This window comes from Anas platyrhynchos, chromosome 16, assembly GCF_047663525.1.
Source record: "Anas platyrhynchos isolate ZD024472 breed Pekin duck chromosome 16, IASCAAS_PekinDuck_T2T, whole genome shotgun sequence".
NCBI classification, from domain to species: Eukaryota; Metazoa; Chordata; class Aves; order Anseriformes; family Anatidae; genus Anas; species Anas platyrhynchos.
The window spans coordinates 13101251-13114919 of record NC_092602.1 but is presented as its reverse complement, the minus strand read 5'-3'; positions in this window follow the sequence as shown (position 1 = coordinate 13114919).

Here is a 13669-nt window from a genome sequence, read left to right as displayed (position 1 = left end):
AACATGATGAACGTGGCATTATTGGGGTGAGAAAGAGACCCTTAGACAGAGCTACTGCTCCTGCAATGCAGATACAGACAGAGTCTGAGAAAAGTTGCAAATAGCAGCCAAAGGAAGTCCAGGGCAGGAAACTCCAGCATAAGGGAGATCTCTGAAACAGATTTCCTATAAGGCCCTGTCAAGCAAGCCAGGATGGATGAAGTAAGGGCTCACAATCTGAATATGAAAAAAAAAAGAAAAAAAGAAAAAAAAGCTACTAAATTATTCTGAATTTTAATTTATTTTTTTTTAAAAAAAAAAAAGGTTTCCAATTTTTCTTTTAATAGGGCCAATGAAGATGGCTAAACTTGCAAGATAAGTCAAACAAGAAATGCAAAAAAGCATCACTTTAGCTCAAAATGGTCTTTTTTCCCCCTTTGAAAAAATAAATAAATAAATAAAGGTTTTGGTCTGGAGGAAAAAAAAAAAAAAAAAAACAAAAACAAAAAACAAAAACAAAAACAAAACAAAACAAAAAAAACATTTGCCAAACCTCTAATCTTGACATACCAATTCAGAAACCTTCACTCTGTCTTCAGTAGTTCTCTGGCTCAACGGCTTCTTAAGCAGAAAGTCTCTGGACAGATCACAAAGTCTTAGAGCCAAATTCTTTGATGTTAAGGGAACTAGCATAGCTTAATTGAAGTCACTGACATGTATTAGTTCAGACCACCTGAGAATCTGGCCTCTAACATTGTTTTGCATCACCTTCATGTTTTAAAACCTCTACTGATTTTAATTAATTTGTCCCCTCTAGGCGCACTGGCTCAAAGCTCTTTAAATAAGGAGTAGGAACAGAGACTCACAGAGGAGGCAGATTTTTTTCCTCCAAGCTCAAACAGCTTTAACAATTCTAGCTAAAGGGGAGTTCCAGGGCACTGAGTATTTTCAATACTGTTATGTGGTTGGTTTTATTATCAGGATTCTGTAGTGGATAATGTTCCATATGGGTATTCTGTTGCCTTATCTCAATCCTTCCTTGGATTGACCAAGTTTTCAGTTTCAAACACAACAGGGGAAGAAAAAAAGTGCCAATCTAGTACAAAATTCCCTGGGCAGAACTCTACCTGAAGTTACACAAAGAGAGAAAGGACCATACAAGCGCTATCTGTGGAACAGCAGTACTCAATCTTTATGACATATTATGCAAGGTATATTGCACCAACACTGACCTAGGTAATCTATATTGCAGCACTGACCCAGGCTCCCAGCCAGGTAACTTCTAACTCCTCTCCCATCCAGGCACAAAAACCTCTTAACTGAATACAGGGGGCATTTACTGCTGGGTTAATCTGGGTGATCTGGGGATATAAATGAAAACCAGAGTGCTGCTTTCCTTCTAGGGAGTAGCTTATAGGGGTTTTCTCAGTGCAATTACTTGTCACGTGCCTTCCTATAATTCAACGCATGTTCAAAGGCCAAACAAATTATCCTATAATCCAGTGGGAAAGGATCAAAGATGATTCTTTCTGCCTTATTGCATTTGCTTCTGGAAGTCAGATGTATCTGTGCAGATAGCACAGAGCAAATGATCACACAATAATTCTGATACAGCTTTGAAGTAGGAATAATAACAACAAAGGTAAATTAACTGGGATGCTGATTTCTTTTTCAAGGAATATTATTTCAGGCAGTGAGTAGTAGAGAGCCCTGTTTCCCACATGGATTGCCAGAACAACAGGAGAGTGCTCTGAAAACACTCACGTAATATTTCTTCTGTTCAAGTTTTAAACTGAACAGACTACATAGAAAAAGCTCCCTAATTCATCTGGAGTGCAGACCTTTTTCAAGGGTGTTAAAATTTGGGGTTCTTTTGATGAAATGAACCTCTGAGGCATTGCTAATTATTGGAACAAGACTTGGGCAGACTGTGCCCCTATATGTTTTTGTTCCCAAGATGATTACAAAACAGTTGCTGACAGTCAGATATACGCAATTATAAGTTTTTGAATACTACTTGGCACACTGTATCATTCCACAGGCATACAATAGAGACTCACATTTTTAAATTCATGTCATTTTCTAACTCCTTTGTTATCTATCTGGATGTTTTGCCAGAGAAATGGAAAATAGCAAGAACATTGGTAGTGCTGCTATGGTTCTGCCTCCCGGCTGGGATGCTGTTATGATAAATCTTATCCAAACAAGATGAACCAATTCTAAGCAGCTTAGATCTCTATCTTTCTAGCTGTTAAATTTCTTCCTATTCATAGATCAGGACTTGTGCAAATTCTGGAACATAAAAGGTTTAATGTTAAGGCAGGATAACCAAGTTAATTCTACAGGCATTCTCATACGTTTCACTTAGTGATAAAACAAGCTTTCTCTGTGCTTCTTTCCACTCCCATAATACACATTTTCTTTTCAGTCCAGTCAGTCTTCAGCTTTGGTAGAAAAAAAAAAAAAAAAAAAAAAAAACAGCCCTGAGGGCACTGCAAGCATTGTAAAGGTGTGATATGATTTTTAATTGCAAGCAGCTTTTATTTAGAGTATTTTCTCCCATTTGGAAAGAGTACTGTAGAAAGAGAGACCTGTGGATCTCATCAATTATAGAACACTTCTATTTACAGGCAGCAGATTGCACTGCCTGGCTTTGCTTGGGGTACCAGGAAAAAATGGAAATCTAACACTTTTAAACTGGAGATTCACATCAATGAACAAAGGAACAATATAAGCAAGCACTGCTGAAGAAATGTAGACATAAGTATTCAGTCTTCTCACCTTTTAATTTGCTAAAAAGGTAATTAGCTAAGACAATTATGAGACAAAGACAATTTATTTTATGGATAATTGCATGCATTTCTAGTATGAGCAGATTTAGAGTGGTTCACAGAAGTATTAAAGCCATTCATCTCTTCAGCTTTTTTCATGTTTGAGGTTTCTTTTCCTACTCCGTAGTCTCAGCTTTGCCAGACAATATCCATTGGAAATTTGTAGTCATACTTTCAGCACTGTAGCACAGCAGTTATGAAAGCCAGAGGAAATTATCTAAAACTACACATCACATTATACTGCATGAGATGTTTTTGTTCGCAGTAACACAGTTCAGTCCATACTGCATTAACTCTGTCATCTACTGCAATGGCACCTTTCCCTACCATTTAAAAGGAAAATGCTACATGAAACAAGAAACCTCCTTCAGGGTTCACACTGTTAGGAAAAAAAATAAATAAAAATCCATGGAGCAAAATATATTGTTCTTTGAACTTAACCAGACTAATAATGAATATAGATAAAATAATATTACGATGCAGAGTAAAATCTCTACAACATTGCACAAAGTACTTAATTATATTGTTTAGATATAATACCATAGCTTAAGACTGCATGTTTTATCTCACTAGTAGAAGTGCCACAACAAGAAATCTTTGATATTTACATTCTGAGCTTATATCAGCAGGAATCCTTGCTCGTTTAAGAAATGTTTTAAACTCATTGCACATTGTATTGTCAAAATGAGTCACTTCAGTAGGTGAACAGATATCAAAATAAAACCAATGAGATTATCTCATCATTTAGTTTAAAGAGTTAGGCTCTTAGAACTATCTCCCTCCGTCAGGAACATCTGCCTTCACAGCAGTAACCATCCAGAAGAACAGAAGTGATGACAACCCTATTTAACCTCCACCTGAAGTGGTGCCTATGTAAACATTTGAAACTGGTTTAACATGTTCAAACTTAAGTGTATGCTCTTCCCCTTCAGAGGCCCTACCACATTGTCTGCTGATCCCTTTGATAGGAGTGATGTTGGAACAGTGTTACTGTCTTCTGCACAATCACTCTTACAGCTAGGATGAACGAGCGTTCCCAGCACATTTTTAATAGGTTTGACATGTCGACTTATTCCATAGACCTGTAGCTTATTTTAAGGACAATCCTAGGACTGGTCAAGGAAAAAGCCACATTTTCACTACCATATGTAAGATATCAGAAAACCTCTTAAGTGTTTCCTGCAGCTTCAAGCAATACCGGCACCATGTCAATCAAGCTCAAGGTCTACATTTTTCCCCACCATGTTTGCTCTTGGCTTTCAATCCTCAGGCATCTAACATTTATTTAGTCTGATGCTACTAACAACTAGTTTTCTAGACAGTGTTTTCAGATATTAACTAGGGAAATATGCTTGCTGTCTGCTGTAGCCTATTATCTGCTTTAATCATGCATACCATAAGTGAAATATAATACAATGTGATATATCACTGGGATTCAACAGCAAATACAATAAATCTTTAAGATTAGAAGCACAATCTTGACATTAGCAAATGCAGGACTAAAGTGTTTCTGCTTGCTCTAAACATCCATTAAAGAAGTATAAACTAATAAATGAATGACCCAAGGTGATAAAACAGGTAGATTCAGTACAAGATGCTAGCACTTAATTATGGAGTAAGACCACAGCAATGCTACAAGGAGTCATAAGTAAAGAAAACACAAAAGGAGAAAAGGGAAAGAAAATTGGGATGATAAAACTGCCAAGGTAGGTTGGTAACTGATGTATTCAGGAGGTAGCTTGCAATGTGGTGCTATGATAATAAATAATACTATATTACGTTTATGCAGTGCCCTTCAGTGACAGGCAAAGTGCTTTACCAGGTGAATCACACACAGCAGCAGCAAAACACTGCCAGCACATCAATGCCTTTTCAACATTGATGTAAAAATGCCCCCAGTATAACTGATTTAAGTTCAAAAGTATTAAAAAAATAGGCAAGCCATTATCATGGGAAATAAAAGAATCTGCTCTTGACAACTTCAAATTAGAATTAAAAAACATGCTGGGGAAGAAAAAAAAAAAAAAAAAAAAAGGCTTGTAGAAGTCAGTGGCAGTAAAAGCCAAGATCAGAGGTGATCAAAGAAAGGACTGAATGGATGTTTATGCAGTTATGCATGTAATATTGTAATGAACTAATTTAATATAACAGCTTTCATGCTCCAGGTATTTCCTAAGGAATAAATGCAATAGCTTTAATCCATATAAAACACAAACGTAAGGGCTCAGAGTCAGGCAACGGCGTAGCAGAGTACAAAAGAAGGTGAAACCCCACCACGTAACAAGCCCACTCTCATTAGCATTTAACTGTTATAAAACATGCCTTGGAGCAGGAGTTCAGGGCCCCAGTTCAACTGAAGTGGTTTACTGATACCATCCACAGTTTTAGACTCTAGAATTCTTGATTTCACTTTTTTAAAGATTGTAGTAACAGAATATGTAATGGGTAACTTTAGTAGCATACTTAATGCTTATTTTTCTGTGAAGCCTGGAGGTACAAGTGATATCAACAAAGCCCTTAATTTGCCAAACCTCAAACCATCTCCAATGACACATTACAACTTTCAATTACATAAAGTCAAGATCATTTTCAGCAATACCACCCATCTATTAACAGAACTATTCCAAGATAACTTTGTAATAAGGTAGATGTGAGTCTCCAGGATATATCAAAGCCCTCAAATATAAACCAACTAATAGATGAAAAGTCAATTTGATTCTTTAAGGGGACAACCACCTACCATCTGTGATTCAATTAAAGCCACAAGCTATGTTGTGAGCAAGGGCTGTCTGAGCATCCAGTGGGCTGACTGAACAAGAAACGAAGAGGACTCTTGGAGTGCTTCAGGGCTCTGGCACTCAAGTCAGAACGAATGAAAGACTCATCCATCCTATTTAATGCACATCTATTTTATCTGATCATTTTTAATTAGTGCTGCAGTTTTCACTTTGTACTTTGACTAAAGAACTCTGATAAATGTAAATGGGGGTGAAAAGTGAATGACAAAGGTCACAAGAACAAAAATTTAATTTTATAAATCAAGTAATAAGAAAAAAATATATTAATTAATATCTTTTAAGTTCTTCTGATCTCACTACTGGTCCAACCAACTAAGGCAGGAAGGAAATTTAGGAAACTGAAATCTCTTAAGCAGTTTTCCTCTATTCTTTTCTTTTTCAAAACTGCTTATTTTAAATGAAGTAGCTGAGGGGACTGATGCTAAGGGTGTACACTTTCATTTTATGACTTTATTGTATTTTTTCCTAGATTTTTTGATTGCTTTTAAACATTTACCGAACAATTGTAATGAATAATTTTATTAGTCATTCATTGTTCCCTTGGACTGTACATTAGCCATATCATCTGACAGATCATCCAGCATCATACTGTTTCTGCCCTTGTACAGAGGGTACCAGAAGGTACAGGAGGAGTGAGAGGATAACAAATAGCTAGGAGTCATGTTTTGTTTTGTTGGTTTTTAAGCAATAACATTCAATGCTAAGATTATGAAGTTTTGGAGTTTTACAGTAGTTTGGATGAATAATACATATAGCAGGTATCAAATAGCAGGACTCTACATATCACAACAGAATTAACTTAGTGTGCAACTTGTAGAAAGTAAACTTCTTTTTCTTTATGTTGTTCCGATAAGTGATAAAGTTAAAATTAAACCTTTGGCAGAGTGGTTAACACACAACCACTTTAGATTCCTCAGAAAGAGGAATTTCACTTCTTTTAGTACTATACTACACACAGCTTACAATTTCACGGTCTCCCTTACTTGAACCAGATCTATCTACAAAAAAGATGAGTTATGACTTTTTATTTTCCCAAGTTTCAGAGCACTGAAATGCAGACAGTCCAAGGGGAGTTGACTATAAAGATTCTAAGAGTAAATATCCAAACTAAGATGTCTTTGGCCAAGATCTCACTTCTAATTTCACCTCTAAGTAAATTCACTCCTCAGTACTATATTCAGAGATCTTTCACTACTTCAGTTCTAACTAGCTCATTTCTGGGGAGATGAGATCCATTAATATGAGAGGTAACTCCTAATCCTTAAGCATTGCCAAGATGACAAAGATACTCCTTTGTTGCTAGTGAAACAGAATTGCATTTTATGGGATGCTTCAAGCTTGTCTCATTTCCTTTGAATTTGAAAAGTGTAGAGATCGTCATTCTGCCAGTCTTATTATAATACCACATGAATATTATCACCCCACAATAACACACAGGGCTGAGCTATTGTATTTGCTCTATATGCAGTCACCTAGCTACTGCTTCCTCTGCCTTGGACATGCAAAAATACATGTGAAATTTGAAAATTTAAAGCAGTCTAACATAAAACATGCATACATATATATACAAAACCAGATATGTTCTGTTTGGAATTCATTCCACTCACCTGAGAAACAAAAGGAGACAGTCACTTCCACCTCCTTCCACAGTCAAGGGAGGAAGAGGTCCAGCGAGCAATTTAACCAAAGAGCAGATTTGATCTGTGTTTCCCAGTACAAATACCACACTACTAACAATACCGCAGTATACTTTTATATAATATTTACCCTCTCTTCACATAATTTCTTATGTATGCTCCATCATGTTCATGAAAAAAGACAGATAAAATAGGATGCAAAGTTTTGACTGCCATGTGGCTTTCAGGTGGATCTGCAGACCTGGCCTCTCAGCAGGAGGCTAACTCTGTGCTGTGGGTTGCCTTAACGTAAGCATGGTTTCTAACATTCCTTGGGAAATTAAATTTTTACTGAGATTTGATGCATACCACTATTCTCTTTGCCCAGGTGACACCCCAGATTTTAGCAGTAAGAAGGGATGTGGGAGGAATCTACTCAAACTGACAATGTTTCTTACACCCAGGCAGTTCTCCCTGGAAGTCAAAATAGATCTGCCCCCGATGGAGGGTCCCACCCCTTGATTTTTACTCTAACACATAAATAAATAAAAATATATGAAAGTGGAATTAATTTTAAATTCCTATCCACCTGAAAGTTGACGATACTCTGCGATTTTGCCGAAGGCACTAGGTGGCACTGTGCTCTGTCTTTTGCTCACCCTCAATTTGCTAAATTGGTGAAACCTGGGCAGTTTTTCTGTTCTCTTCCCAAACACTGCATGAATGTTTCTTCAGCACCTATCATTATACTTTGCTGCCCATCTCTAATTTTCTTTTATCTGTCAAAATGGCCAGTGTTATTGAACTCAACAACATATTCAAACTTACATTTGCCTGCCTAAAAAGCACAGTTTTCCTCTAGTTGGCATTTAGAATGGACAAGAAAAAATATATAGTGTAATGCTGATTACTCAGCATTACAACAAAAGAAAGCACAAATACCTCAGCCCTACACAAAGGCTTGTTGGCACTTCTTTCTTCTAAGGCTGTACCAGAAATGTTATTACAATATAGGAATGAATGTTAGAGCTGTAAATCTGCACTTTTAGTTACTTGCTTTCACCCACACTATACAGCATCTGCCTAAAAGCTTACACAGTCCTTCCTGTCTTTTGTTGTTATTATAACGGTCAGACCAACAGGCCATAAGAAGAAGGTGATGAGCACATAATGTGTATTTATGCAGACAAATATACAGTACAAAGGAGGTTTCGCTCAGAAGAGCCTTTAATCCATAAAACAGTTTTCTGAACTATGAAGCAAGCTGATTAGAAGGAAAAAACAGGCCTCCCAGTTTCCAGCCTACTATTCTATCCTCTTGACCACATACAAATTTACCATAACAGAACTTTTGTAACCATATCCTATCAGTCTGAGATGTGTCTGATTTTAACTTCTCTTTGCTTGCACACTTGTATATTACCTTAACATGACATTACAAGCCTTTGAAATCTATAGTGATCTGTAAATATTTCAAAGAATTCTTTAGTCTCTAAAAATATATACGTATAGTTATGCTATACATACATACATATGCTAGAGAGGGTGTAAAAATAATTATAAATGCAGTTTACCCCAACAGATAATTTATGTGGAATAAGTTTTCTTTTTTGATTTCACCTGAAGTGTTTTAACAAAATTTTCAGCCCAAATAGGATTCAGTCCTGATGTATAAAGGCAACATCTCCAAGAAGGACAGCCTATTCTTATCAAATGCATGTTCAGCCTGACTTGCATGTATCACCTGCACAACATATTGGTTACTGCACAATTTCCAGGTCTAGAAAATCAGACAGAAGCCAAAAACAATGTTGAAACAGCTACTTTCCAAGATGAAATACTGTCTGAAAGGTGCATGGCATCTCTCACGGCACAAGAATATGAAACAGATGGTTTAAACACTGTTCCTACTTGTGTCATCAAGCTGCTGTTTAATTTCAGGAAAGTCACTGCCCTTTTCTCTCAGGTTAGCCTGCTGCTCTCCTGTCCAGGTTCCAGCCGGAAGCATCTTTCCTTAAGTGCACCTACAGCATGGGATATTAAAAAAAAGAAAAGAAAAAAAAAAAAAAAAAGTAGTACCAGTAAAGACTCCTTAGGCACTATACTAACTCTGTAACAACATTGCAGACTGATCTTAATTCAAGAAATAATCTGTTTGCAAACCACTCGCTCCTAACTTACTTCTCTCAGCATTTCCTGAAGATTTAAGACTTATCTGTTTACATATCAATCATTGTTTCGGCAGTTCCAAGTTAGTTATTTTTGACATTAACAAGATTCTGAAGCCAACACATACTGAAATCCAGGTATGACAGCTGAAGGAAGTTAAACCAATGAAGCATAAAACAAAATGATATAGTTTGCTCATTTTCAGTCAGTCATGAATGTTCAGTTTGGATGTAAGAGATCAGAAAACTCTCATAACTGAAATTGCTTCCTTAGAGCAATATGCTAACTGTTTCCATTGTACTATTTGTTAACATCTGAAAAAAAAAAAGAATGTAGTGGCAGCAAGCGTTTTTTGTTTTTCAGAAATTGAGAGCATGATTAGTTATAAAATGAGCGCTTTGGAAGTGCAGCTTTAGAATTTTAATTTTTGAAGGATCTAGAGTTCAAGAGAGGAATCCATACTTCACAATTCAAGGAAAATATTTTTGTTCAGTTTTTCAACTTTCTGAAACTATGGAGAAGTTTAAAGCTATATTACTAATAAACCCTTATCACTTCACTGATAAAAAAAATCATCTGACAACTGCAATATCACATTTTAATGCATTATTTAATACATTACTTATATGCAGGGATAACATATTTTTGTCTTGAAGCAAGTGCCTGTTGTGCTTGCTATCAAGATTACATAATATTCAGCATATATGATAGCAATGAGTGGGAACGCCTTTGGTGTTGAAATTTTCCAAGTATCCAGCCACCCAGTAGCTTTCTACACATGAAACAGAAAACTGTAGGCATCCTTTCATGAAAGCCTTGGCATTTGGCATCCCTCATTAACAGATTTACTAATTTTCCACTCCTCAATAGGATTTTTTTTTTTCTGGCACTTCTCTCTCTTGTATAAGTTATTCCTAATTAATTAAAATGAAATTCTTAAGATGTGAGTTCATTAATCCCTTTAATGAGAAAGAACATTTTGGACCTTATTATTAGACTGTCATCAGTATCTGTTAGACAGTTAAATTAATAAAGTGATTATATTCAAATAATTCAAACATTTGCATTTTATTTTTAACATTACATGTCTCTCTTGCTTACTCTGAGACTGGGGAAGTTTTGTTGGCCATGCAAAAGTAGTTTGGATTGATTTCTGTGCACTGTATGCCTGGACCCTTCAAATGTGTTTAGGGGTCAGAATATCTGTGGTCTAGGAGAGGTCTACTTAAGGTCTGCTGAAACCTCGAGGAATGATTCAAGCAAGAACAGAGCATAGACATCTCTGAAAAATAAAGGGAACGTGGTCCTTTATTATTAGAAAGCAAAAGGCTTGAAAGAAAGATAGTGAGAATGGACACTTCATATCCTTGAAAGCATCAAGATAAAGTGGGACGCAGCAGTAATTTGCTACTGTACTGCACATTTTGTGTACTACTGACAGGCTGTGAAAAATATCCATCGGCTAAAAGCAATATACAAGATGGAACTAGAGCTCCAAATGTCTCCTATTCTTGTGAAAAGCCATGGGTGTTTTATAATGATCCCAACATGCATCTTCCTCAAATAGTGATCCTCCAGCTATGCAGCATCCCTTTAATGCTTTTCTAGGACACTGATTCAGTCAAAGCACACAAAAGAGGCACGACCTTAGCTCAAAAAGGCAAGTGCAACCACTTTGAAAATTGTAAGTCAGAGAGGTGGATAAAGCTGGTATCAGTTAAAACATTAACTTATGAATCCTCTTAACTCACAAAACCTAGATCTGATTTTTAATAACTGATTTATGCTTTATAAATGTGCATATTGAAATACCAAACTGAAATTTTTTGTTCTCAAACATCTTTGGTCAACAACGCAAGCATTTTTCTCCTCTTCATCATCACTTAAACAATAATCATCACATTTCTTCCTTCTCACATTTCCCAAGTCATAAACATCACAACAATCAATAGATATTTAAAAAAATAAAATAAAATAAAAGACAAATCCAGCCCAGCTCCTGCTGGAACTAAATTACTTTTTAAATGTTGTAATCTTTAAAGGCAAACAAGATAAACTTTTGCTTCTAAAAAAGTTTAGATTTACTGTAGCCACATAGAAAGAAGCCACACGAGTGAGATTTGTTGCTCAGCAGACAAGTACAAAGGAAGAAAGAGGAAGAATTTTTCCAATTTAATTAGAAATGGTTTTATGTCTCAGGCACCAGTGCCTCCTAGACAAGTTTAGCTAAGGAGGAATTTAGAGTGTTGCTTCTTCAGCTATGCCTGCTGCAGTTATATAACTAACATTTACAAAACAATTTAGCTGAAAAGATAGTGGAGCACCTGTTGAATTGTTTTACATATTTACTCCACAGCTTTTCTTTCTTTCTTTGAGGCTTTAGTTAGCCACAGAATTGAATACCACAGGACTTAGATTAAGATTCATCCCAGAGTTAATGACTGAAATTGTGACGTACATCAGAGCTGCTATCATTTGGAACTAGTATCAGATCCTTGGGCTTGAACCAGTGCTATTGATCATGGTGACGATATAGAAGCTTCCTAAGAGCTCTCTTGTGGTGGAACAGTACAAGAATGCCCAGGGAGAACAACTCTGCCAGTATCTTTGCCATATATCCAGCTCACACATAAACATATGTCCTACCTTCCAGTTTAGCATATGTTTAATGATAAAACAAAGTGATGTGCATGGCAGGCTAGCAGCCTGAAAAATTTACTACTGGAGGAACTTGCCACGTAAACCCACTACACTGTGAGAGGAGGAAGGTCAGTCATTGTGTTTGGAGATTCATCAAATCATTGATTATAAACCTAGAAAATGCAACGCGCATTCCTGCAGGAGACACTTCTCAAATCACCTCTGAAGGTAGGTCAACAACAATCAAGCCCAAAGAAAACTGCAGCTTCTCAGCTATGTGGTGAAAGTACATAACATGCCTCCAGAGCTAGGCCACTGGTATGTAGGAAGGTTCTCGATCCAAACTTGTAAGGTAAGAGCAACAAAATGCCAGTTTACCATCCTGAAAGATTCTGACTAACGCAACATTAACTCCAAGATGAGTGCACTTCAAATATTGTCTTGTTCTTCACAGTACAGTCACAGTTGACTAGTAATCCAATTCAAATATTTACCAAAAACTCACACAATCACTACATTGTATTCTCAAATAGAATATTTGCTTCTCTTTGCACTAGAAAAACCTCATCATTTCAATGACGGATCCACTTATCAAGAGTAAAGAAGAAAATTGTGTGTTTGCCTATTCATTTCTCCTGTCAGAGAGATGCTATTTAAATCAGTCATCCAATTATACATGGAAAACAGAACTACCATAGCACTGTATATACAGCATCACATTGCAGTTCTTCTGTGGGAAGAACATACGTAGTACATACATTTCTGGATGCAGAAATGAAGTCTTGTAACCACTGTTTGTTTTTTTGTTTGTTTGTTTTTAAGTGTTGAAAAACACCTAGACAAACAGCTAGTATCTTCCATATCAGCCTTTTGTGAAATCAGAAGCCTTTTCACATTTAATTGCAAACCAAGGCTTTACCAATCATTTTAATTCAAAGTGAGAAGGGATTTGATTACTGTACATTGAATTAAATATATTTTTATTGAAAAACTGTTAAAATCTAATGATATATCCATCTTCAATTACTGGATGATGAGTATTAACAATAGGCTGAAATTCTCCAACCTAACTAAAATCATGTTATCAGAAAGCTGTTCTAACCTGAAGATAACATCCTATTTCACAATATTTTTAATGGGCAGCTTTAATTTACTGCTTAAAATAGAACTGGAGTTCTGCGATTAATAAAGCTCTCTCTTGTATTGCCAGTGATGTACTACATGCTCTTGTGTCCCTGAGGGCATCATCTGGCTTTACATAATATTCAGCATATATGATAGCCAACAAGCCTGACAGAGTGCTCAGCACCACCATACAGCCTGCATCCAAACTGGGTGCTACGGGCTTCCTGCAGCTGGAGAGATGGAGCTCAGCTTCCACCGCAGATTTTAAACCACCAGTGAAGGTTACTTCAAATCTACTTTTCAAAGCAAAGACTGTTTTAATGTCTCAAGTGCTTCAACCCTTAGGAAAAAAAAAAAAAAGTATTGTTTAAATGCTGAAATAAGGGAATAGCAGGATTATCAGACCATTTGTGCCAGAACATTTTACGAATGCATCAGTGCAGAGCATATGTTTCAAATTCATCAAAAAACATCAAATGCAACTCTTTGAGTGAACAGGGCACTTCAGAAA